Source organism: Sapajus apella, unplaced genomic scaffold (assembly GCF_009761245.1).
Source record: "Sapajus apella isolate SASKATOON/1434 unplaced genomic scaffold, GSC_monkey_1.0 scaffold29, whole genome shotgun sequence".
In the NCBI taxonomy this organism is placed as follows: Eukaryota; Metazoa; Chordata; class Mammalia; order Primates; family Cebidae; genus Sapajus; species Sapajus apella.
In genome coordinates, this window is record NW_022436969.1 from 22244698 (window position 1) to 22271398 (window position 26701).

General features: G+C 39.2%; 1 long non-coding RNA gene across 1 annotated transcript; it reads left to right on the forward strand.

Annotated features, from left to right (window-relative positions):
• Window positions 1-1529: 1529 nt before the first annotated feature.
• LOC116561319 lies at window positions 1530-25472 on the forward strand. The gene is made up of 4 exons (XR_004273391.1): window positions 1530-1583; window positions 1793-1879; window positions 24757-24989; window positions 25346-25472. It is a non-coding gene; the product is annotated as an uncharacterized LOC116561319 (long non-coding RNA).
• Window positions 25473-26701: the final 1229 nt, after the last annotated feature.

Consider the following 26701-nt stretch of genomic DNA (forward strand, 5'->3'; position numbering starts at 1 on the left):
CTTTTTTTTTTTTTTTTTTTTTTTTTTTTTTTTGTCTCCCAGGTGTTCCAGTTGCCTGTTGTAAAGGCACTGGGATCTGTGTGATTTCCCATGTGGTGACCCACTGCGCTGGCTGAAACAGCTGTGCTGAGATTCGTGGCGCTTTTTTGCCTGGGAATCTCCTGGCCTGGCTCCCTGTTTCAGTCCCCTTTTCTATCAGTTGAATGGGCTACTCCTTCTTCCCGGAGCTCCAATCGACAGCTAAAATGGTGCCCGGACCCGTGTATCTTGTACGGATAACTGCTGCACCAGGGCGCCAGCCAAAACAGCTGCTCTGGCTGAAACAGCCTTGCCAGCCCACCAGCTGAAACAGCTGCTCTGGCTGAAACAGCCGCACCAGCCAAAACAGCCGCGCTGGCTACACGTGGGGCTCCTCCGGGGATCCCTGGTCTGTGGGAATCTCCTGGTCTGTGGGCAATAAAATCCGTCTGAAAATGCTGTGTCTACTCACCCTCCACACTTTCGCTGGGAGCTGCAATCCTGAGCTGCTCCTAATTGGCCACCTTGGATCTGTCCCTCCCTTTGGTTCTTGATACAAGTAGCTCCTGCATGGCAGCTAGAGATACAGTTTACCACATTTATTTTTCCACTTTCCTCTTCGTTTATTTCCAGTTCAAAGTATTTAATCAATATGCTATTTTGATGTCTAATAGGACCTTCAAACATTATATACTGAAAACAGAACTCCTTAATTTTTCTATCAATTGTCTTTCCTCCAGACTTCTACATCCCAGCAAATAACATTATTTTTCATCTGCTTTCCCAAGTCCTTTCAATACTCCTCCAAAATGCATCTTAAATTGGCCCACTTAACTCTCCATTACCATCATTCTAACATCAGACCTTAGCATCTTTTATCTGGTTTGTTGCAATCCCTCCAAGTAGGCTCCTTATTCTATTCTTCTCTGACATATCCTCCACAAGCAGCCCAAATAAACATTTTAAATAAGAACCACATTATGTTACTTCCCTGCTTAATGCAGTTTAAAACTGCTAAATTGTTTTTAGTGTACAATTCAAACTCTTACATGGGTCATAAAGTTCAGCATAATCAGAATCACATGTCTCTTCAATCTCAGCTTGCATCACCCTTCTCATCTCTCAGTCATACTGGCTGGCACCCCAGTTTTCAAACACTTTCGTTTACCCACAACTTGGAAAAGAAGTACGTTTGCATGTTGGAGAGTACAGGTAGGTTATCCCAAAGTTCTGATCACAGACACAGTGATGGTCACATCCTCTGTTCCCAGTTATCATGTCAGAGGATGTGACCCCAGCCCACAAGATGAGAAGAACTCTGGCTTGGCCAACTCTGGTTTTAAAGGTTGGAGAGATGTAGTTGCTCCTATTGTTGGAACAAATGAAAATGTTTCACAGATTATTAACTTTTAGCAGTTGAAGATTTTTAGATTGAAAGATTGCTGGGGAAGACAACACCATTTGATTAACAGTATGAACTTTTTCTTTGTAATGTTCAACTAGAGTATGAGTTGGCAAACATTTTTCCTAAAGCTCAACACAGTAAATATTTTAAGCTTTATGGAGTAGGTAGTATCTGTTGCAGCCACTCAACTCTAGTGCAAAATTGACCATTAAAAATATGTTAGTAAATGGGTGTGGCTATGTATGAATAAAACTTCATGAACACAGAAGTTTGGATTTCATATAACTCTCCTCTGTCATGAAATATTACTCTTCTTTTGACATTTTTCCAATTATTCTAAAACAGCAAAAAACCATTCTTATCTTGCAGGCCATATCAAACAGGTGCTGGGCCAAATCTGGACTCCCTGGGGCCACAGAGCTTCATCTGAACTAAGTAGAATACTTCTTTGGTTAGGTCTTCTGTAGTCTTTAAGGCTATGAGGTAGGCTGGAACAGGCTTGCTTTTCTCTTGGAACTCTGAAACTCTAACATATTCCAGGATAGTGGTGTTGTTGGCAATCTGTGGTACTAGTGTATCCCAGTGCATCTCAGAATGAGACCCCAGTCTTTAATTCAGACTGTAAAGTTACCACCCCAAGCCAGAGCCAAGAAAGTTTTCTCTGGTTGTCCACTTTCCCCCACCCTGAATTAGCCAGAGGATGAGAGTACCGCCTTCTATCTACCCCCAGCTGACATAATTTTAGTTGAGAGTGAACAAGAAAACTTATTTGGGCAGTGTTTTCAACAAGACTGTAGGGAACGGAGAACCAGGGGTTTCCTGTATTCTGCCTCCCATAACTATCTGGAGCTTAGGAAAATGTTGAAAGAAGCATTTTATAGCAAAAGGAACATATTCTTGGGCCATATATAGGGTTGGCTTTAAAACTACCAGAATTACCTCTCATTGTGAATCCAGAGCAAACTGTGCCAGCCCTCTGAACTTCCATGTCTTTATGTCTGAGGTGAGTGTAGTAATGCCCACCAAGGCTTCAAGGACCTTAGGTATAGTGTGAGCCAGGTTAATGACTTCACTCCATCTTGCAATAGGCATAATTATCAGTTGCCTAAATCTGCACAAAATACTATTCTTAAAAACAAATCAGACATAGTCTTTGTGTTCATAACAAAGAAGATAAAATTAAGTAAATATGAAGAATAAAATAAGAAGTGTTGTGACAGAAGAAAAATAGGCAGCTCTGAGAACATGTGCCAGGAAGGCCAACTGCTCTAAGGAGCCAGGGAAGGTGCTTAAGGTGAAGCCTTGAGAAACAAGAGGTAATTTAGTCTTGGCCAGTGAGACAAGGGACATATGTGAGGTTGTGGGGGCCTTGGAACACTTAGCAAATATTCACATCTTACAATGTTTTCAGCATCTCCAGATCCAGCTTATATTTTTTAAGAGAGGAAGAAAGTGTAGGTTGTAATACTACTAAAACTAAAGTTAACCAACCATGGGTTTCTGGGGGATTACTTCCTCTTTCTTCTAAAGTAGAATAAAATTAAGTTGTAGGAGGAAAAGAGCTTTGCTGTTTTCAGTAACAGGGAGAGGGTTAACATTTAGCTTGTCAAGGATTCATTTCCTTTAGGCTTCTAAAAAGTTTGCAATTCAGGAATATTGATCTCTCTAAAGTAGAATGTTGGCTTTTAGTAAGCAATAAAAGAAAAGCATAAACAATCTCTTACCTGCCAAAGAATTTTGTTTTATTATCTAAGCACCCCATGCCTCTGTGAAGGCTCCAGGCTGGGCCGTTCATCAGTGCCTCCAGCAAGAATAGTGAAATACTTGGGGGAAAAAAAGAAAAAACAACATGCCTTACCAATAAGGCATCAGAAAATTTTGATTTTTATTTTATGACTTCTAGTGTTAATAATTCTAATTTTTCTAGCCAAATAAATTTGAAACAACAGAATATAATGTCTTTAGAAATAATTAATATGTTCTAAATAATTTTACATATTTATTCTCCTTTTTTTGCCACTTCTGTTACCTCCACTCTCAAAGAGAAGCAAACATGTGCCTTATTTGGTCATGTAGCCAGAGTCTCTTTCCTTAATCTCAATGCATTTGAGTAGCTTTCTAACGTTTCTAATCACATTCATACTAAACCTTTAACCACCCAATTCACACTGTTTCTACATAACCTAGTGCTTCACCAACACTGATTTCTAGACCCTTAAGGAGTGATCTTGAATGATGATGAAATTATTTGAATGTTCATTTCACAAGATATAGAAGCATTTTTATAAAGAATACCAGTTACATTAAGGCCAATCAATAAAATAAATGATAAACCAATGGAACATTCTAATGTAATCTCAAATCACTTGCTCTGATGTCATGTTGCATGTGTATTAAATCGTCATTGCTAAACTTGTGAAAAATCAAAATTTGAGGAGTGATTTTTAAATGCACAAAAGAAGACTGCCTTAGAAAGAAATAGATTCTTGGTTATTTCTGTTTTACAAATACCAAAAAGTTTACAAGCCCGCGTTTTAATCCCATTTTTCTCACACACAAGAAGAACCCAGGAGTAAAGTGAGCTGAATCAGCATCATTACTCAGCCTAGTTTTCAAATCCATGCTCTGTGATTAATGGGTGGTTTTCAGGTTATTTACAGTGTGATGAAAAGAAAACTGAGCAGGAAAGGAGTGGTAGTTTTTCTTAGTACAAGTCCTGCCTCTAAAATGCTGGGTATACTTGAGCTAGCCATTAATATGTTTAGATCTCAGTTTTCTTTCCACTTCATGATGACCATAGCAAATGTAACTGAATTCCCTAAGTGCTGTGAATATTAGTTGGTGCAAAAGTAATTGCTGTTTTTGCCATTAAAAGTAATGGTGAAACCAGCATTACTTTTGCATCAAAGTAATAACTTCCCAGAGCATCCTGACCACATGTTGCTAACTTTCTGCAGATAATTTTTGGTGACCACTTTCCATTGTTTGTTTGTTTTGGATTTTTCTTCTTTTTGTTGTTGGTTTTTGGGTTGTTTTTCACTTTTTTGAGACAGGATCTCACTCTCTCTCCTAGGCTTGAGTGAAATGGTGCAATCATAATTCACTGGGCTCAAGCAATCCTCTCACCTCAGCCTCCCAAGTAGCTGGGACTACAGGCCTGTGTTACCATGCCTGATTAATTTATTTGTTTGCTTATCTTTTTTTAGAGCCAAGATTTCACCCTGTTGCCTAGGCTGTTCTCAAACTCCTGAACTCAAGCAGTCCACCTGCCTCAGCCTCCCAAAGTGTTAGGATTCCAGGCATGAGCCTCCATGCCCAGACTATGAGCACTGTTTCTGTGAAGAAAGATTACACTTGCAACTCCACAAGCAGAAGAGGATAGGAAATATAGAAGTCCCCTCTTCTCTGTGGTATCCATTACCTTCAGTTAACAGTAGACCAAAATCCACATATTCAGTACAATAACATATTTTGAGAGAGTGAGAGAGATCATATTTACATAACTTTAATTACAATATATTGTTGTAATTGCTCTAGTTTATTATTAGTTATTGTTAACCTCTTACCATGACTAATTTGTGAATCAAACTTCATCATAGGTATCTATGTGTACTAAAAAACATAGTACATACGTGGTTTAGTACTATTTGTGGTTTCAGTCATCCACTGGGTGTCCTGAAACATATTCTCCAAGGATAAAGGAGGAACTATTTTATATCAATTCATTTGGTTTCTACTCAAGTATATTGATAAGAGTTTTGGTGGCAGCAACAGTTGAAGTTATTAAATGAAATTAATGTTTATGAATTTATGTTGATCTTAGTGATTATTGTTGATCAAGAACTGAGAATATTTAAAGTGAAAATTAGAGATAAAACAAACTTTTGAAAGTCAAAATGTTGCATATATTCTCCCCTCACTATAAAATTAAACACATGACAGGTAGATTAAAGCAATGAATGTAAAAAAATATAGAAAACTAGAAATAGCAGAGGCAAATGTATTTTTTTATTTCATAAATAGAAAATTTTGGGATTGGGGGAAGATGGCCGGCTAGGAACAGCTCAGGATTGCAGCTCCCAGTGAAAGTGCAGAGGGTGAGTGGACACTGCATTTCCAGACAGATTTTTATTGCCCAGCGACCAGGAGATTCCCAGGTGGAGGAGCCGCACGGGTCGCCAGCGTGGCTGTTTCAGCGGGCGCGGCTGTTTTGCCCACGCCCTGGTGCAGCAGTTCTCCATACAAAACACACTGGTCAGTGTGCCCTCTTAGCTGGTGATTGGAGCCCTGAGATGGCAGAGTCACCCAGTCATCTGAAATAGCGAGCCAGATCAGGAGATCCTAGGCAAAAAAACCATCAGGAATCTCAGCACCACTGTTTCAGCCAGCTCAGTGAGTCGCGGCACAGGAGATCCCAATGCCTTTTCAACAGGCAACTGGAACACTGGGAGAGTTGACCATTCAACAACAACAACAACAAAAGACTCTGAGTCAGGGAGCCAGGTGATCAGGCTCTGCTCGTCCCACCCCACCCCCAACAACAACAACAAAAAGCAGTAATTGAAAACGCTCTGGGTTGAGAGTTTCACAGCAAGCACAGCTGAAACTGGGATGGCCCAGCTCTGTTGGGGAGGGGCGTCCGCCATAACTGAGACACTCCACCACTACAGAGGCAGTCTGACCATCGCTGAGGCAGTCTGACCATCGCTGAGGCAGTCCACCATCGCTGAGGCAAGCCGTCATTGCTGAGGCAACCTGCCACTACAGAGATAGTCCACCATAACAGGAGCAGGCCACCATTGCCAAGGCAGGTCTAACTACACCCATATAAACAGGACCACAGGGAAGATCACACGGCAGCTGGGCGGAGCCCACAGCAGCTCAGCAAAGCCTCTGCAGGCAGAGAGTGACTAGGCTGCCTCCTCGCTGGGCAGGGCAGCCCTGAAAGAAAAAAAAAAAGGCAACAGCACAACGGAAACTCATAAATAAAGCCCTAACTCCCTGGGACAGAGCATCTGGGGAAAAAAAAAAAAAAGGGGGGAGTTTATGAGTTCTGCTGCAGCAGACCTAAACGTACCTGCCCAGGAACTCCGAATGAACAACAGAGCTCACAGCTCAAGACTTCAGCTCCAATAAAGGACAGACTGTCTCCTCAAGCAGCTCCCTGACCTCTGTATATCCAAAGAGTCACCTCATAAAGGAGAGAACAGACTGACATTTGGCAGGCATCCTTCTGGGACAAAGATAGCAGAACAGGAAACTGGTAGCAGCCCTTACCGTTCTGCAGCTGCTGCAGGTGGTCCCTCGGCAAGTAGGGCCTAGAGTGGACCTCAGCAGTCCTACAGCAGAGGGGCCAGACTGTAAGAAGGAAAGCTAAGAAAAAGAAGTAACTTCAGCATCCACAAACTGGAAGTTCACTCAGAGACCCAATCTGAAACTCAGTAACTACAAAGGCAAAAGGGGGATAAACCCACAAAGATGTAAAGAAACCAGCGCAAAAATGATGAAAACACCCAAAACCAGAACACCTCTCCTCCTAAAAGGGATCATAAATCCTCACCAGCAAGGGAACAAGGCTGGGTGGAGAAGGAGTGTAATGAAATGACAGAATCAGGCTTCAGAAGGTGCATAATAAGAAATTTCTGTGAGCTAAAAGAACATGTTCTAACCCAATGCAAAGAAACTAAGAACCTTGAAAAAAGATTTGATGAAATGCTAAAGGGAATGGACAACATAGAGAGGAATATAAGTGAATTGATGGAGCTGAAAAACACAACACAAGAGCTTCACGAAGAATAAACAAGTTTCAACAGCAGAATTGACCAAGCAGAAGAAAGGATATCAGAGGTTGAAGATCAACTCAAACAAATAAAATGAGAAGGCAAGATTAGAGGAAAAAGCGTAAAAATGAAAGATCAAAGTATCCAAGAAATGTGGGACTATGTGAAAAGACCTAATCTACGTTTGATAGGTGTACCTGAATGTGATGAAGAGAATGAATCCAAGCTGGAAAATACTCTTCAGGATATTATACAGGAAAACTTCCTCAACCTAGCAAGGCAGGCCAATATTTAAGTACACGTAATACAGAGAACACCACAAAGATATTCGTCAAGAAGAGCAACCCCAGGGCACATAATCATCAGATTCACCAGGGTTGAAATGAAGGAGAAAATACTAAGGGCAGCCAGAGAGAAAGGTCGGGTTACCCTCAAAGGGAAGCCCATCAGACTCACAGCAGATCTCTCATCAGAAGCCCTACAAGCCAGAAGAGAGTGGGGGCCAATATTCAACATCATTAAAGAAAAGAACTTTCAACCCAGAATCTCCTATCCAGCCAAACTAAGCTTCATAAGTGAAGGAAAAATAAAATCCTTTGCGAACAAGCAGGTACTCAGAGATTTCATCACCACCAGATCTGCTTTACAAGAGCTCCTGAAAGATGTTCTACACATATAAAGGAAAAACCAGTACCAGCCACTCCAAAAACATACCAAATGGTAAAGAGCATCAACACAATCAAGAATCTGCATCAACTAATGAACAAAACTGCCAGCTAGCATCAAAATGGCAGTATCAAATTCGCACATAACAATGTTATCCCTAAATGTAAATGGACTAAATGCCCCAATCAAAAGACACAGACTGGCAAATTGGATAAAAAGACAAAACCCATCAGTGTGCTATAACCAGGAAACCCATCTCACATGCAAGGATACACAAAGGCTCAAAATAAAGGGATGGAGGAAGATTTACCAAGCAAATGGAGAGCAAAAAAAAGCAGGAGTTGCAATTCTCATCTCTGATAAAATAGACTTTAAAGCAACAAAGATCAAAAGAGACAAAGAAGGGCATTACATAATGGTAAAAGGATCAGTGCAACAAGAAGAGCTAATGATCCTAAATATTTACGCACCCAATACAGGAGCACCCAGATACATAAGGCAAGTTCTTAATGACTTACAAAGAGACTTAGACTCCCACACAATAATAGTGGGAGACTTTAACACCCCATTGTCAATATTAGACAGATCAACCAGACAGAAAACTAACAAGGATATCCAGGACCTGAACTCAGATCTGGACCAAGCAAACCTAATAGACATTTACAGAACCCTCCAGCCCAAATCCACAGAATATACATTCTTCTCAGCACCACATCACACCTACTCTAAAATTGACAACATAATTGGAAATAAATCACTCCTCAGAAAATGCAAAAGAACGGAAATCATAACAAACAGTCTCTCAGACCACAGTGCAATCGAGTTAGAACTCAGAATGCAGAAACTAACTCAGAACCGCACAGCTTCATGGAAACTGAACAACTGGCTCTTGAATGTTGACTGGATAAACAATGAAATGAAGGCAGAAATAAAGATGTTCTTCGAAACCAACGAGAACGAAGACACAACATACCAGAATCTCTGGGACACATTTAAAGCAGTCTCTAGAGGAAAATATATAGCAACAAGTGCCCATATGAGAAGCAAGGAGAGATCTAAAATTGAAACTCTAGTATCAAAATTGAAAGAGCTAGAGGACCAAGATCAAAAAAACTCAAAACCTAGAAGAAGACAAGAAATAACTAAGATCAGAGCAGAACTGAAGGAGATAGAGACACAGAAAACCCTTCAAAAAAATCAATAAATTTGGGAGCTGGTTCTTTGAAAAGATCAACAAAATAGACAGACCACTAGCCAGATTGAAAAAAAAGAAAAGAGAGAATAACCAAATTGATACAATAAAAAAGGATAAAGGGGGTATCACCACAGATTCCACAGAAATTCAAACCATCATCAGAGATTATTACAAACAACTCTGTGCACATAAACTAGTAAACCTGGAAGAAATGGATACATTCCTGGACACTTGCCTCCTCCCAAGCCTAAACCAGGAAGAAGTTGAAACACTGAATAGACCAATAACAAGGTCTGAAGTTGAGGCAGGTATTAAGAGCCTACCACCCAAAAAAAGCCCAGGTCCAGGCGGGTTCACAGCCAAATTCTACCAGACATACAAAGAGGAGCTGGTACCATTCCTTCTGAAACCATTCCAAATAATCCAAAAAGAGGGAATCCTTCCAAAATCATTGTATGAGACCAAATATCATCCTGATACCAAAACCGGCAGAGACTCAACAAGAAAAGAAAACTTCAGGCCAATATCCATGATGAACATAGATGTAAAAATCTTCAATAAAATACTGGCAAGCTGATTGCAACAGCACATCAAAAAGCTTATCCACCCTGATCAAGTAGGCTTCATCCCAGGCATGCAAGGCTGGTTCAACATATGCAAGTCTATAAACGTAATTCACCACATAAACAGAACCAAAGACAAAAACCACATGATTAACTCAATTGATGCAGAGAAGGCCTTTGACAAAATTCAACAGCCATTTATGCTAAAAACCCTCAATAAACTAGGTATTGATGGAACGTATCTCAAAATAATAAAAGTTATTAACAACAAACCAACAGCCAATATCATACTGAATGGGCAAAAACTGGAAACATTCCCTTTGAAATCTGGCACTAGAAAAGGATGCCCTCTCTCACCACTCCTATTCAGTATAGTACTGGAAGTTCTAGCAAGAGCAATCAGGCAAGAAAAAAAAATAAAGGGTATTCAAATAGGAAAAGAGGAAGTCAAATTGTCTCTATTTGCAGACGACATGATTGTATATCTAGAAGACCCATCGTCTCAGCCCCAAATCTCCTGAAACTGATAAGCAACTTCAGCAAGGTCTCAGTATACAAAATCAATGTGCAGAAATCACAAGCATTCCTATACACTAATAACAGACTTAAAGAGAGCGAAATCAAGAACGAACTGCCATTCACAATTGCTACAAAGAGAATAATATACCTAGGAATACAACTAACAAGGAATGTAAAGGATCTCTTCAAGGAGAACTACAAGCTGCTGCTCAACAAAATAAGAGAGGACACAAACAGATGGAGAAACATTCCATGTTCATGGTTAGGAAGAATCAATTTCATGAAAATAGCCATACTGCCCAAAGTAATTTACAGATTCAACACTATCCCCATCAAGCTGCCAATGACCTTCTTCACAGGACTGGGAAAAAAACACCTTAAACTTCATATGGAACCAAAAGAGAGCCCGCATAGCCAAGTCAATTCTAAGCAAAAAGAAAAAAGCAGGAGACATCACACTACTGGACTTCAAACTATACTGCAAGGCTATGGTAATCAAAACAGCATGGTACTGGTACCAAAACAGAGATATAGACCAATGGAACAGAACAGAGGCCTCAGAGGCAACACAATGTATCTAGAACCACCCGATCTTTGACAAACCTCACAAAAACAAGCAATGGGGAAAGGATTCCCTGTTTAATAAATGGTGTTGGGAAAACTGGCTAGTCATGAGCAGAAAGCAGAGCCTGGACCCCTTCCTGATGCCTTACACTAAAATTAACTCCAGATGGATTAAAGACTTAAACATAAGACCTAACACCATAAAAACACTAGAAGAAAATCTAGGCAAAACCATTCAGGACATAAGCATAGGCAAGGATTTCATGACCAAAACACCAAAAGCATTGGCAACAAAAGCCAAAATAGACAAATGGGACCTAATCAAACTCCACAGCTTCTACACGGCAAAAGAAACAGTCATTAGAGTGAAATGGCAACCAGCAGAGTGGGAAAAAATTTTTGCAGTCTACCCATCTGACAAAGGGCTGATATCCAGAATTTACAAAGAACTAAAACAGATCTACAATAAAAACAAACAAGTCCATTCAAAAGTGGGTGAAGGATACGAACAGACACTTTACAAAAGAAGACATACATGAGGCCAAGAAAATATGAAAAAATGCTCATCATCACTGGTCATTAGAGAAATGCAAAGCAAAACTACATCGAGATACCATCTCACACCAATTAGAATGAAAATCATTAAAAAATCTGGAGACAACAGATGCTGGAGAGGATGTGGAGAAATAGGAACACTCTTACACTGTTGGTGGGAGTGTAAATTAGTTCAACCATTGTGGAAGACAGTGTGGTGATTCCTTAAGGACCTAGAAATAGAAATTCCATTTGACCCAGCAATCCCATTACTGGGTATATACCTGAAGGATTATAAATCGTTCTACTATAAGGACACACGCACATGAATGTTCATTGCAGCACTGTTTACAATAGCAAAGACGTGGAACCAACCCAAATGCCCATCAATGATAGACTGGACAGGGAAAATGTGGTACATGTACGCCATGGAATATTATGCAGGAATCAAAAATGATGAGTTCGTGTCCTTTGTAGGGACATGGATGAACCTGGAAATCATCATTCTCAGCAAACTGATACAAGAGCAGAAAATCAAACACTATCTTCTCACTCACAGGTGGGTATTGAACAATAAGAACACATGGACACAGGGAGGGGATCACTACACACTGGGGTCTGTTGGGGGGAAATGGGGGAAGGATGGGGGGTGGGGAGGTGGGGAGAGATAGCATGGGGAGAAATGCCAGATATAGGTGAAGTGCAGGAAGGCAGCAAATCACACTGCCATGTGTGTACCTATGCAACAATCTTGCCTGTTCTTCACATGTACCCCAAAACCTAAAATGCAATAAAAAAAATTTTAAAAAGCTAACCATCCTAAATATAGATGCACCCAATACAGAAGCACCCAGATATATAAAGCAAGTTCTTAATGACCTACATAGAGACTGACACTCCCACACAATTATAGTGGGAGACTTTAACAGTCCACTGCCAATATTAGGCAGATCAACGAGGCAGAAAATTAACAAGAATATCCAGAACTTGAACTCAGACCTGGAACAAGAAAACCTAATAGACATTTACAGAACTCTCCACCCCAAATTCACAAATATACATTCTTCTCAGCACCACATCACACCTACTCTAAAATTGACCACATAATTGGAAGTAAATCACTCCTCAGCAAATGCAGAAGAACGGAAATCATAACAAACAGCCTCTCAGACAACAGTCCAATCAAATTAGAACCCAGAATTTAGAAATTAACTCAGAACCACACAGCTTCATGGAAACTGAACAACTCGTTCTTGAATGTTGACTGAATAAACAATAAAATGAAGGCAGAAATAAAGATGTTCTTCAAATCCAACGAGAACAAAGACACAATGTACCAGAATCTCTGGGACACATTTAAAGCAGTGTATAGGAGAAAATGTATAGCAATAAATGCCCAAATGATAAGCAAGGAAAGATCTAAAATCAACACCCTATCATCAAAATGGAAAGAGCTAGAGGAGGAAGACCAAAAAAACTCAAAACCTAGCAGAAGACAAGAAATAACTAAGATCAGAACAGAACTGAAGGAGACAGAGACACAAAAAACTCTTCAAAAAATCAACAAATCCAGGAGCTGGTTTTTTAAAAAGATTAGTGAAATAGACCACTAGCCAGGTTAATAAAAATTAAAAGAGAGAAGAATAAAGAAGGTGCAATAAAAAATGATAAAGGAGATATCACCACAGATTTCACAGAAATACAAACCACCATCAGATATTACTACAAACAACTCTATGCACATAAACCAGTAAACCTGGAAGAAATGGATAAATTCCTGGACACCAGCATCCTCCCAAACCTAAACCAGGAAGAAGTCGAAACCGTGAATAGACCAATAACCAGGTCTGAAGCTGAGGCAGCAATTAATAGCTTACCACCCAAAAAAAGTCCAGGTCCAGATGGGTTCACAGCCGAATTCTACCAGACATACAAAGAGGAGCTGGTACTACTTCTTCTGAAACTATTCCAAACAATCCAAAAAGAAGGAATCCTTCCCAAATCATTTTATGAGACCAACATCATCCTGATACCTAAACTCAGCAGAGACTCAAAAAGAAAAGAAAACTTCTGGCCAATATCCATGATGAACATAGATGCAAAAATTTTCAATAAAGTACTGGCAAACTGATTGCAACGGCACATCAAAAAGCTTCTCCATCACGATCAAGTAGGCCTCATCCCTGGAATGCGAGGCTGGTTCAACATATGCAAGTCTATAAACATAATTCACCACATAAACAGAACCAAAGACAAAAACCACATGATTATCTCAATAGATGCAGAGAAGGCCTTCAACAAAATGCAACAGCCCTTTATGCTAAAAACTCTGAAAAACTAGGTATTGATAGAACCTATCTCAAAATAATAAAAGCTATATTTGACTAACCCACAGTTAATATCATACTGAATGGGCAAAAAGTGGAAACATTCCTTTTGAAATCTGGCACTAGACAAGGATGCCCTCTCTCATCACTCCTATTCAATATAGTATTGGAAGTTCTAGCCAGAGCAATCAGGCAAGAAAAAGAAATAAAGGGAATTCAATTAGGAAAGGGGGAAGTCAAATTGTCTCTATTTGCAGATGACATAATTGTATATTTAGAAGACCCTATTGTCTCACCCCAAAATCACCTGAAACTGGTAAGCAACTTTAGCAAAGTCTCAGGATACAAAATCAATGTGAAAAAATCACAAGCATCCCTATACACCAATAACAGACTTAAAGAGAGCCAAATCAGGAATGAACTGACATTCACAATTGCTGCAAAGAGAATAAAATACCTAAGAATACCACTAACAAAGGATGTAAAGGACCTCTTCAAGGAGAACTACAAACCACTGCTAATGAAATAAGAGAGGACACAAACAGATGGAAAAATATTCCATGTTCATGGTTAAGAAGAATCAATATCGTGAAAATGGCCATGATGCCAAAAGTAATTTATAGATTCAATGCTATCCCCACCAAGCTCCCTAGGATCCTCTTCACAGAACTGGAAAAAACCACCTTAAACTTCATATGGAACCAAACCCGCATAGCTAAGTCAATTCTAAGGAAAAAGAACAAAGCTGGAGGCATCACGTTACCTGATTTCAAACTGTACTACAAGGCTACAGTAATCAAAACAGCATGGTGCTGGTACCAAAACAGAGATATAGACCAATGGAACAGAACAGATGCCCTGGAGACAATGCCACACATCTACAACCATCTGATCTTTGACAAATAGGACAATAAACAAGCAATGGGGAAAGGATTCCCTGTTTAATAAATGGTGTTGGGAAAACTGGCTAGCCATGTGCAGAAAGCAGAAGCTGGATCCCTTCCTGACACCTTAAACTAAAATTAACTCCGTTGGATTAAAGACTTAAACATAAAACCTAAAACCATTAAAACCTTAGAAGAAAACCTAGGCAAAACCATTCAGGACATAGGCATAGACAAGAACTTCATGACTAAAACACCAAAAGCATTGGCAACAAAAGCCAAAATAGACAAATGCGACCTAATTAAACTCCAGAGCTTTTGCCCAGCAAAAGAAACAATCATTAGAATGAATCAGCAACCAACAGAACAGGAAAAAATGTTTGCAATCTACCCATCTGACAAAGGGTGAATATACAGAATCTACAAAGAACTAAAACAGATTTACAAGAAAAAAACTAACAAGCCCATTCAAAAGTGGATGAAGGATATGAAAAGACACTTCAAAAGGAGACACACATGAGGCCAATAAACATATGAAAAAATGCTCATGATCACTGGGCATTACAGAAATGCAAATCAAAACTACATTGAGATACCATCTCACGCCAGTTAGAATGGCAATCATTAAAAAATCTGGAGGCAACAGATGCTGGAGAGGATGTGGAGAAATAGGAACACTCTTAAACTGTTGGTGGGAGTGTAAATTAGTTCAACTATTGTGGAAGACAGTGTGGCAATTCCTCAAGGACCTAGAAATAGAAATTCCATTTGACTCAGCAATCCTATTACTGGGTATATATCCAAAGGATTATAAAGGGTTCTATTTCCAGGACACATGCACACTTGAGTTCATTGCAGCACTGTTTACAATAGCAAAGACTTGGAACCAACCCAAATGTCCATAGATGATGACTGGACAGGGAAAATGTGGCAGATATACACCATGGAATACTTTGCAGCCATAAAAAAAAAGATGGGTTTGTGTCCTTTGTAGGGACATGGATTAACTTAGAAACCATCATTCTCTGCAAACTGACACAGGAACAGAGAATCAAGCACAGCATGTTCTCACTCATAGGTGGGTGTTGAACAATGAGAACACATGGACACAGGGAGGGGAGCATCACACACTGAGGTCTGTGTGGGGGGGTACTAGGGGAGGGACAGTGAGGAGTAGGGAGTTGGGGAGGGATAACATGGGGCGAAATGCCAGATATAGGTGATGGGTATGGAGGCAGCAAACCACATTGCCATGTATGTACCTATCCAACAATCCTGCATGTTCTTTACCTGTACCCAGAACCTAAAATGCAATAAAATATATATATATATATATAAATAAAAATATTTTAAAAAACATTTTATAAATCAATAAGCATAACTAAAGCCCAAAGAGATATGTGGTGGGAATGGGGAAATACAAGTAAATTATAAATATTTCAGAAATATTCATTTTTTACCAGTAATATTTTAAAATGTAACCTGAATAACATAATTTAAAATATTAATAAGTGCAAAGTTAGAAGTAAGTGAAAATCCTTCCCACAAAAGCCCTATCATCTCTTACCTCCTCCTGTATTTTCATAGCTGAAAACCTCAACATGATCTCAAATATCTTACTAATTTACCTAAGGATGCCTCCTTATTTGCCCCCTAAAATTTAAATAAATGTCACCCACCCATAATCCATTTTGTATAAAAGACTTTTTCAGTTACTCTTGTCCTGCCTCCACTATGTAAGACTTCACCTACATTTGCAGGACACTTCACAAGTTGGGATGCCTTCCTCCCAACTCAGTACAATAAATACTGTGACACCAATTTTATAGGTTAAGAAATAGCCTCTCATAGGTGAATTCATTTGCTCAGTTAGCAAGTTGAAGTCAAGTGAAATTTACTTTGTGTAATGCTACCTCCCATGGTTGCCATAACTTGCTGCTTTTCCTCTACTCTTTGATGGTACCAGATGTTTTTTCTCCAAGTGGAATACAAGTAAAGCAAAATTGTACTTATCGTCGTAAAAAAATAAAATATAAAGATAATAAACACTAGGATCTGAAATTCATATAATTTGGGGAAGAAAACTCTAAAATTCTAATTGTAATCAATTTTCAGAATCTCATAGGTTTAAACACTGCTGTCTAAGTTTTATTATTTTTCTTCACTAATTAAAATTGCTTAATTCAATACCATGAAGAGATAACTCTTGATAAATTGGTAAAGTATTATCTCTAAAACTAAAAACCAGAAACTTTCAAATGGAAAAACATTCATTTATGACTAGGAGTAAGGTGAATAAGCGACAAACAGTTCCAAAGCAAATTCCTGCCAGAGTATAACGAAATTTATATCAAAATCAATTTATTATTTATCATAACTTTTTAAACTCAACTTTTAATTTTTAGATAATTCTAGACTTACATGTAGGTCTAAGAAATAATACAGAGAAGTCCCATGTACTCTTTATCCAGATTTCCCAATGACAATTTCTTTCAAAATAATAGGGCATTGCCACAATCATGGTATTGACAATGTACACTCAAGATACAGAACAATTTAATCATCAAAGAATCTATTTTGATACCTTGTATAGTCAGTCACATCTACTTCCCTCTGGGCCTCCCTCTCACCTCTGAAAACTTCATCTATTTTCTATTTATATAATTTTATCATTTCAATAATTCTTTATAAGTAGAGTTCTATAACGTGTAATATTTTGGAAGAGCTTTTTCCCCAGCATCATTCTCTAGAGATAGATCCAAGGTGCTGTGCATGTAAAAAGTTTGTTCTTTCTTTCTCATGCAAGTAGTATTCTATGGTATGGACACAGCACAGTTAGTTTAACCATTCACTGCCTGAAAGACATCTGGGTGTGGTTAAAGTTGGCATGATTATGAATAGAGCTGCTGTCAACATTCAGGTACAAGTTTAAGCATGAACATAAGTTTTACTTATCTGACAAAAATGGCCAAGAATACAATTGCTGGGTCACATGTTGGCTGTATGTTTATTTTTATTTCATTTGACAAACTATTTTCCAGTGTGACTGCACCATTTATATTACCATCAACACTGTGTACGTGTTCCAGTTTCTCCACATCCTCAACAGCATTTGTGATTTTATTGTGCATTTACCAGATGGCTAAAGATGTTGAGTATCTTTCATGTGTTTATTTGCCATCTGTATATCCTCTTTGGTAAGATTTCTTCTCATGCCTTTGCATATTTTCTAATTGAATTTTTTAATGGTTGAGTTTTGAAAATTTTTACATATCCCAGATATTAGTACTTTAATTAAAATGTAGTTTTCAAATATTTTCTCCCATTTTCAGTTTGTATTTTTATCCTAATAGGGTCATTTGCAAAGTAAAAGCTTAAATTTTAATGAGGTTTAAATATTTTTTTTCCTTTTATGAATTGTGTTTTTAATGTCAAGTCTAAGACCCTTTTGCATAGCGTTAGATATTAAAGATTTTCTCCTATTTTTTTCTAGGAGTTTCATCATTTTAAATTTTACTTTTAGGTCTGTGATTAACTGTGAGATAAATTTTGTATAAAGTGTGGGAATTGGGTTGAGGTTCACCTTTTGGTCTATGGAAGTTCAATTACTCCAGCAGCAGTTGCTGAAAAGGATATCTTTCCACCATTGAATTACTTTTGCACCTTCGCCAAAACTCAGTTGAGCATAGTTGTGTGGGGCTATTTCTCAGTTCTTGAATCTTTTCCATTTGTCTATATGACTATTCCTTCACTAACACTACACAGTCTTAATTACCAAAGGTACATAATAAGTCTTGAAATCAAGTAGACTGACTCTTCCCACTTTATTATCCTTTTTCAAAATTATTTTAGCTATTTAAGTTCTTTTTTATTTCCTTATACATTTTAGGATAAGTTCATCTATATCTGTAATGATAAAACAGTCAATCCACCAAGTAAGACATAGCAAAGTGTATGTCTTTTTTCGTGTATGACACACACACACACACACACACACACACACACACACAAAACAAAAAAAACAAAAACAAAAAAAACCCAGAACTGCAAAATCTGAAAAGAAAAACTGATTGAGCTGGAAGGAGAAATAGGCAAATCCGCATTTTGTAATTTTGATAGGAATTCATTAAATTTCTTCCAGCACAATTAGTTTTTCTTTACAAGTTTTACAGCTCTGTTGTTTCATGCATTTATGTCACTGTGTCTTCCTGGTGGGTTGATGCTTTTATAATCATGTAGCGTCTTTCTCCGCCTCTGGTAATTCCCTTTGCTCTAAAGTCTATCTGATAATGATATAACCATTTCTACCTTCTTTTGAATAATGTTTGCATGATTTTTCTGATCCTTTTGCTTTCAGCCTATTTATGCTGTTATATATGAAGTGTTTCTTGTAGAATGTATATGATTGGTCATTTTTTAATCAATTCTTGTCAATTTCTGTCTTTTAATTGGTATATGTAGACTATTTACATTAAATAATATTATTGACATCTTATGCCTTCCATTTTTGTCTTCCATTTAACTTTTCTGATATTCCTATCTGTTTTTCTTTTCTTTCCTTCCTGTTAGTTACTTAAACATTCATTTAGAACGTTGTTTTGATTTATCTATAGTGCTTTTTATTGTATCTTTTTGTGTAGCTTACTTAATGTTTAGTCTAGAGATATATATATCTTAGCACAGTCTACTGGTGTCAACCTTTCACCAGCTCAAGTGAGGTATAAAAAATTTTCCTGTCTTTACCATCACACATAACTGTCTTACACATTTCTTCTATACACATTTAAGAGCACATCAGAAACTATAATAATTTTTGTTTTACATATCAAATAAATTTAGAAAACTCAAGAGGAGAAAAAAACATGTATTTATGCATGTTTTTCTCTTTCCATTATTTTTTCTTCCTTCCTGATTGACATGATCTGACTCTGTGTACCCACCTAAATTGTATGATGAATTGTTATCCCCACATGTTGAAGAGGGGGGCTTGCTGGGAGGTGATTCTATCATGGGGGCAGTTTCTAATGGTTTGGCACCCTTCCCCTTGTCCTGTTTCATGAGTGAGTTCTCACAAGATCTGGTTGTTTAAAAGTATGTAGCACTTCCTCCGCCTCCTCCTTCTCTTCCTTCTCCTCCTCCTCCTCCTTCTTTTTCTTCCTCTTCTTCTTCTCTCCCTCTCTCTCCTGCTGCCATGTGAAGAAAATACTTGTTTCCCCTTCCTGAGGCCTCCCGGTCATGCTTCCTGTTAAGACTATGGAACTATAAGTCAATTAAACCTCTTTTCTTCACAAATTACCCAGTCTCAGGTAGTTCTTTATAGCAGTGTAAGAACAGACTAATACAAAAAAATGGTACCAGGAGTGTGGTACTGCTATAAAGATACCTGAAAATGTGGAAGTTATTTTGAAACTAGATAATGGGCAGTGTTTGGAACTTCCTACACACTTGGAAGGCTCAGAAGAAGGCAGGAAAATGATGGAAAGTTTGAAACTTCCTAGAGATTTGTTGAATGTTTTTGACCAAAATGCTGACAGTGATATGGGCAATGAAGTCCAGGCCGAGATGGTCTCAGATAAAGATGAGGAACTTATTGGGACCTGGAATAAAGGTCACTCTTGATATGTTTTAGCAGAGACTGTGAGAATTTTGCCCCTGCCCTAAAGATCTGTGGAACTTACAACTTCAGAAAGATGATTTAGGATATCTGAGAAGAAATTTCAAGGCAACAAAGGCATGAAGATGTGATCTGGATACTCCTAAAAGCCTATGCTTACTTTCATTTAAAAAAAAAAAAAAGGTGGTCTGAAACTGGAACCTATGTTTAAAAGGTAAGCAGAGTATAAAAGTTTGGAAAATTTGCAGCTCAACTATGTGGTAGAAAAGAAAAACCCATTGTCTGGGGAGGAATTCAAGCCCATGCTGGCTGAACAAATTTGCATAAGTAATGGGGAGCCAAATGTTATTCACCAAGGCAATGGGGAAAATGTCTCCAAGACATTTTAGAGAACTTCGCAATAGCCCCTCCCTCATAGGCCTGGAGGCCGAGGAGGGAAAAACAGTTTCCTGGGCCAGGCCCAGGGCCCTGCCACTCTGTGCAGCTTCAGGACATGGTGCCCTGTGTTCCAGATGCTCCTGCTCCAGCTGTCACTAAACTCTGGCCATGGCTTCAAAGGGTACAGGCCCCAAGGTACAGCTTTGGCCATGGCTTCAAAGGGTGCAGGTCCCAAGGTACAACTCTGGCCATGGCTCCAAAGGGTGCAGGCCTGAAACCTTAGTGGCTTCCACGTGATGTTGGACCTCAGGTATGCAGAAAACAAGACTTGAGTTTTGGGAACCTCTGCCTAGATTTCAGAGGATGTATGGAAATGCCTAGATGTCCAGGAAAAAGTCTGCTACAAGGTTGGAATCCTCATAGAGAATCTTTACTAAGGCAGTGCAGGGGGAAAATGTGGGTTTGAAGCCCCCACACAGAGTCCTCACTGGGATACTGCTTAGTGGAACTGTGAGAAGAGGGCCACTGTCCTCCAGATCTCAGAATGGTAAATCCACTGACAGTTTGAACTGTGTACCTAGAAAGGCCACAAGCACTCAACACCAGCCCGTGAAAACAGCTGCAAGTTCTGTACCCTGCAGAGCCAAGGGGAAGGCCTTGAGAGCCTACCCCTTGCATTAGTGTTACCTAGATTTGACACATGAAGTGAAAGATTATTTTAGAGTTTTAAACACCCTGCTATCCCTCCCTTAGCCCCCCACATCCTAACAGACCCCAGTGTGTGATGTTCTCTGCCCTGTGTCCATGTGTTCTCATTGTGCAACATCCAACTATGAGTGAGAACATATGGTGTTTGGTTTTCTGTTCTTGTGTCAGTTTGCTGAGAATGATGGTTTCCAGATTCATCCATGTCCCTGCAAAGAACATAAACTCATCTTTTTTAAGGCTGCATAGTACTCCATGGTGTATTTATACCTAATGTAGGTGACGGAGGGATGGAGGGAGCAAACAACCATGGCATGTGTGTACCTATAACAATCCTGCAAGATCTGCACATGCACCCCAGAACTTAAAGTGTAATAATAAAAAAGAGAAAGAATTTATGACTGCCCTGCTGAGTTTCAGACTTGCATTGGACCTGTAGTCCCTTTGTTTTGGCTGATTTCTCCCTTTTATAATGAGAACATTTACCCATTGCCTGTACCTGCATTGCATCTTGGAAGTAACTAACTTGTTTTTCGTTTTACAGGCTCATAGCTAAAGGGACTTATCTTCTCTCAGATGAGACTTTGGACTTGGACTTTTCAGTTAATGCTGGAATGAGTTAAGACTTTGGTAGACTGTTGGGAAGGCATGATTGTGTTTTGAAATGCGAGAAGAACACTAGATTTGGGAGGGTCCAGGGGTGGAATAATACAGTTTGGCTCTGTGTCCCCATGCAAATTTCATGTTGAATTGTAATCCCCCTGTGTTAAAGGAGAGGCCTGCTGTGAGGTGATTGGATGATGGGGGACAGTTTCTAATGGTTTAGCACCGTTTCTCTGGTGCTGTGTCATGAGTGAGTTCTCATGAGATCCAATTGTTTAAAAGTGTGCAGCACTTCCCCCTTTATATTCTCTCTCCTGCCGCCACCATGTGAAGAAAGTGATTACCTCCTTTTTGCCCTCTGCCATGTTTGTGAGCTTTCTGAAGCCTCCCAGCCTTGTTTCCTGTTAAGCCTGCAGAACTGTGAATCAATTAAACCTCTTTTCTTCATAAATTACCCAATCTTGAGTAGTTCTTTATGGTAGTGTGAGAATAGACTAATGTTCAAAGTTTTCTTCTTGTTTCTTTTCCTTTCTTTTTAAAGAACTTCTTTCATCATTCTTTTAGGAAAGAACTGCTGGTGAGAGTTTCCCCTTCATCTTGATTTCTTCTTTATTCCTGAAGGATATTTTCAGTGTATACAATTCTAGGTTGACAGTTGCTTTCTTTCAGGACTTCAAAAATGGTGTGCCCTTTTCTCCGGTTTTTCTAGTTTCTGATGAGGAACGATTATCATCTGAATTTTATTTTCCCTACATGTAAAATGTCTTTTCTGTTTTGTGACTTACAACATGTTTTGTCCTTAGTTTTTAAAGTTTGACTATGATGTGTCCTGATGTAGATTTATTTGGATTTGACCTGTTCAGGAATTCTTCCAGCTACTTAAATCTGTAGATATGTGAATCTTGTCTAATTTGGAAAGTTATTAGCTGGGAACAGTGGTATATTCCTGTAGTCCTAGCTATGCAGGAGGCTGAGGCAGGAGGATTACTTCAGCTCAGGAGTTTGAGACTGCAATGAGCTATGATTGTGCCACCATACTCCACCCTGAGTGACAGAGTAATATCTTATTGCAAAAATAAATAAATTAATTAATAAAATAAAAATAAAAATGAATTTTTTTTAAAAAAATTATAATAATTGGGAAAGTTTTCAGTCATTATTTCTTTAATTTCTTTTTCAGCCTTATCTTCTTTCTCCCATATTTCTGGGACTGCAGTGACACAAATGTTAGATTTTAACCAGGCACGGTGGCTCATGGCTGTAACCCCAACACTTTGGGTGGCCAAGGCAAAAGGATCACTTGAGCTCAGGAAGTTGAGGCTAGCCTGGACAATACAGCAATACCTCATCTCTACTAAAAGTTAAAAAAAAAAAAAAAAGCCAGGTGTGGTGGCACATGCATGTACATAGTACTAATTACTTGAGAGGCAGAGGTAGGAGGGTTTCTTGAGCCCAGAGGTCAAGGTTGCAGTGAGCTATGATCACACTACTGCACACCAGCCTGGGCAACAGAGCAAGATCCTCTCTCAACAACAACAACAAATTAGATTTATAGTTATTGTCCTAAAGGGCCCTGAGGCTTTTTTTTTTTTCAGTCTATTTTCTCCTTCTTCAGATGGAGTAATTTCAATTGCTTTCCTTCAAATTTACTGATTATTTCCTCCCTCATATTCATTCTGTTAATGAGCCAACCAACTAGGTTTTTAAATTTTGGATAATTATATTTCTGTAGTTACAAAATTTCCATTTGGTTCTTTTTTATATCATTTATTTATTTAATAAAATGATTGTTTTATTTGTTCCAAGCATTTGTTTACAGCTTAATGAAACACTTCTATGATTGCTACTTTGAAATATTTGTCAGATAATCCCAACATCTCAGTGTTAGCACCTGTTGATTACAGTTTTTTAATTTAAGTTGGTACTTCCCTGGTTCTTGTTATAAGTAGTTTGGTTTTGAAACCTGAACACTGGGAGTTTTATGAGACTGTGGATCTTGTTTAAACCTTACTGGCTTCCTCTGACACCAATAGGAGCAGGTGGGAAGAGCTCCCTCATTAGCACCAGATGGGGGTAGAAGTCCACATTTCCCATTCAGACTATGTTATAACCCACGCAGGGGAGAGTATCCTCAGTATTGCCAGACAGCAGTCAGAGGGGAGGCTTAGCTTCCCACTAGACCTCTGCTGATATCACTGACTGGGAGTAGCAGGAGTGCCTCACTGCTGTCACCACACTGTCCCCACATAGCCTCTACTGACCTCCCCAGGGCCTCTGTACTCCTCAGGGTGGCAGCAAAAGCCCTGAGTCTCCACTAGGCCTCCTATAATAAAACTTTATTTCTGCCAGGTGTGTAGGAAGCACAGCCTTCCCGTGTGGCCTCAGCTGACACTGGGAAGGCTGATCTCATTGCTGGCTGGCAGAGGTAGAGGTCCAAGCTCTTTACTCTGCCTTCTCTGACACCACTCCATGCAGGGATTGAAGGTCCTGATAAGAGTGGCGGTCTAGGCTCCTCATTTACCTGGGTTGGCCATCGTTTTTTCTGTGGTGTTTGGCAGCAGCAGGAGAGCACTTGTTAACTAAAAGTTTTCTATCTGGTTATACCACCCCTTGTCTCGGCTTTTGTGTAGAGAAAGAAGACTTTGTTGGGCTCTTTTTGTCTATGTCCATTGCTGTTTCCAGGTTGCTGATTTCTAGAATATAGAAGGCAAAAAAGAAAATCTAGGGAACCCACCTTGACGCTGTTTCGTGTCACATCCTAGACAGTCTGCTTTCTTCTCCCCACCATTCAGAGCCTTCTTATATTTGTTTTACATATAATGCTCAAGGTTGTTAGTTGTACTTAGTGGGAGGAATAGGGAAAACTACAACTACTCCATCTTCCCAGAAGTGGAAGTTCCAACAATTAACTATTTAAGAAATTTATCTGCCATTTATTTTTCTGAAATATTTAAGAACCTTTTAGATTTGCCAATTCCTCTAATTGAAGCAAACATTTCAGGGAGGCAATCGGTAAAGAAAATCAAGCATCCATCAGCATCATCCCACTGGGAGGAAAGAAGGAGTCCAAAAGAAGGTAAACAATAACAAAAAAATATCTGAAAGAGTAAGTCAAGATGGAGTTGATGGATAAGGGGGAATAAAACTACTCCAATTATCTAGAAGTTACACTAGATGAAAATCGAGTCTCCAAGATAGAAGCTGAGTATGACAAACAAATGCCGACTACATCAGGTAAACACGGAATGTTTCAGGTACAGAATGCAGATTGTTATTAATCAGAATGAGTACTTGGCACATTGCATTTTTAGTGACTATATATGGAAGCCATTAAGCCTTAATTGTTGAAAGAAATGGAGAAAAGGAAGAAAGAAAGAGGGATGAGAGAAGGAATGTTTTTGCTATCTTCAATTTGCAGTACTGAACCTAATCATAGATTAGGTTGTGCCTCATGCAGTTCCGATGTCAAAAGTGATGTGCAAATGAATATTATGGTGTTTTTAGTCCTGTTGCATGTTTTCCTGGGTCTTAGGTCTCTAAACATGGCTCTTCCTGGCATCCTTATTACTCTGCCTCACTATTTACTATAGGTAGTGCTTCAGTTCAACAATGAGGGGTTCCTTCTCCTACAACTTCCCTACTCCACGAACTTAAAAAGTAAGTAATCTCTGACAGCTAAATTCCAAAACAAATATTTAACAGATCAGAACATAATTATGCCAGTTTATTATCAAGAGTCAGAATAGCTCTCAGGCTAACAATACCCGATCAGAATTAGAAAGATGCTGGACTATCTTAGATATAATGTGCCAAGAAGAAAGAGAATGATCAGTAATGCAAACATAGTAAACAGCAAGTGAGGAGCAAATTTTGGCCCTGTGTCCTCTGCCCTGTGCACAAGAGAAGATGTTCTATCCCCAGAGAGCAGAAACCTGGTCATGGGGCAGGATGTCCTGTTAAGGGGATGAGCTCATGTGGCTGCCACATCAGACTTCTCTTGCTAAGAGTCCCTGCTCCCTGAGAAGCTCCTCATTATAATTTGGCTCCCATGAAGATTTGTCTGTGAATAGAGAATAAGCTGGTCAGTGGAGCGAATATCTACTCTGCTTTGAGTTCTTACTGTAAAGTAATAAATTGGTATTTTGTTCTTTAATCATCAGTCCCTGGTAAATTTTGTGTGACTAAGTCCTGTTGCTCAAATACTTCTGAGAACACGAACAATCACATTCCGAGCCTGAAAAGCCAAGGACCGGGGTAAGGCCAACCGGCCTCCTGCATTCCAGAGGAGATCTGCCTTGTGGAGAGCCAGACTTCCTTGGGGATAACTCTGTTATCACTGTTTGTTCGCTTCAAAGTACAAGTAACCTCCACCTCCCTTCAGGTCAGACCCCTGGATGCCTTACACTTACCCACTAGGCACCATCCAGCTGAGACACCACATGCAGGTTGCCAGGCTAGACCTTCACCAGGTGCTGCTGCTGGGTCTGAGTCCCAAACTTGGCTTATCCACGTCAGCTACTTTCAGTTCCAAGTGCTGGCCCCTGACCATCGGCCTCCACACACCATGGTCACCTGGACCATGCTTGCGATGTCTCAGGACACAGCACTGGCCAGGAAGCAGGAAACACAATTTTAATAGGTTGAATACTTCTAAGTAAATTTACAACCTCCACAAACATTACAAATCGTTATTATTGCAGACTTTGGATCTGAGGCCCACTGAGAAAAACTTGAAAGCATTCAATACTGTCTCAATATTTCAGTGCATAATGGAACTGAATATGTGGTGAATGTTTACTTTATCAAAATAATTGCAAGCATGACCCATGAATCATGTCAAACAAGTCATAAATCATAGCCTGCCAGTAAGTTTCGTCAAAGCATCAAAACACAATTCAAGATAAAAATTAGCTAATGCTGTTTCACGCTTGAATTCAGCTTCTAAA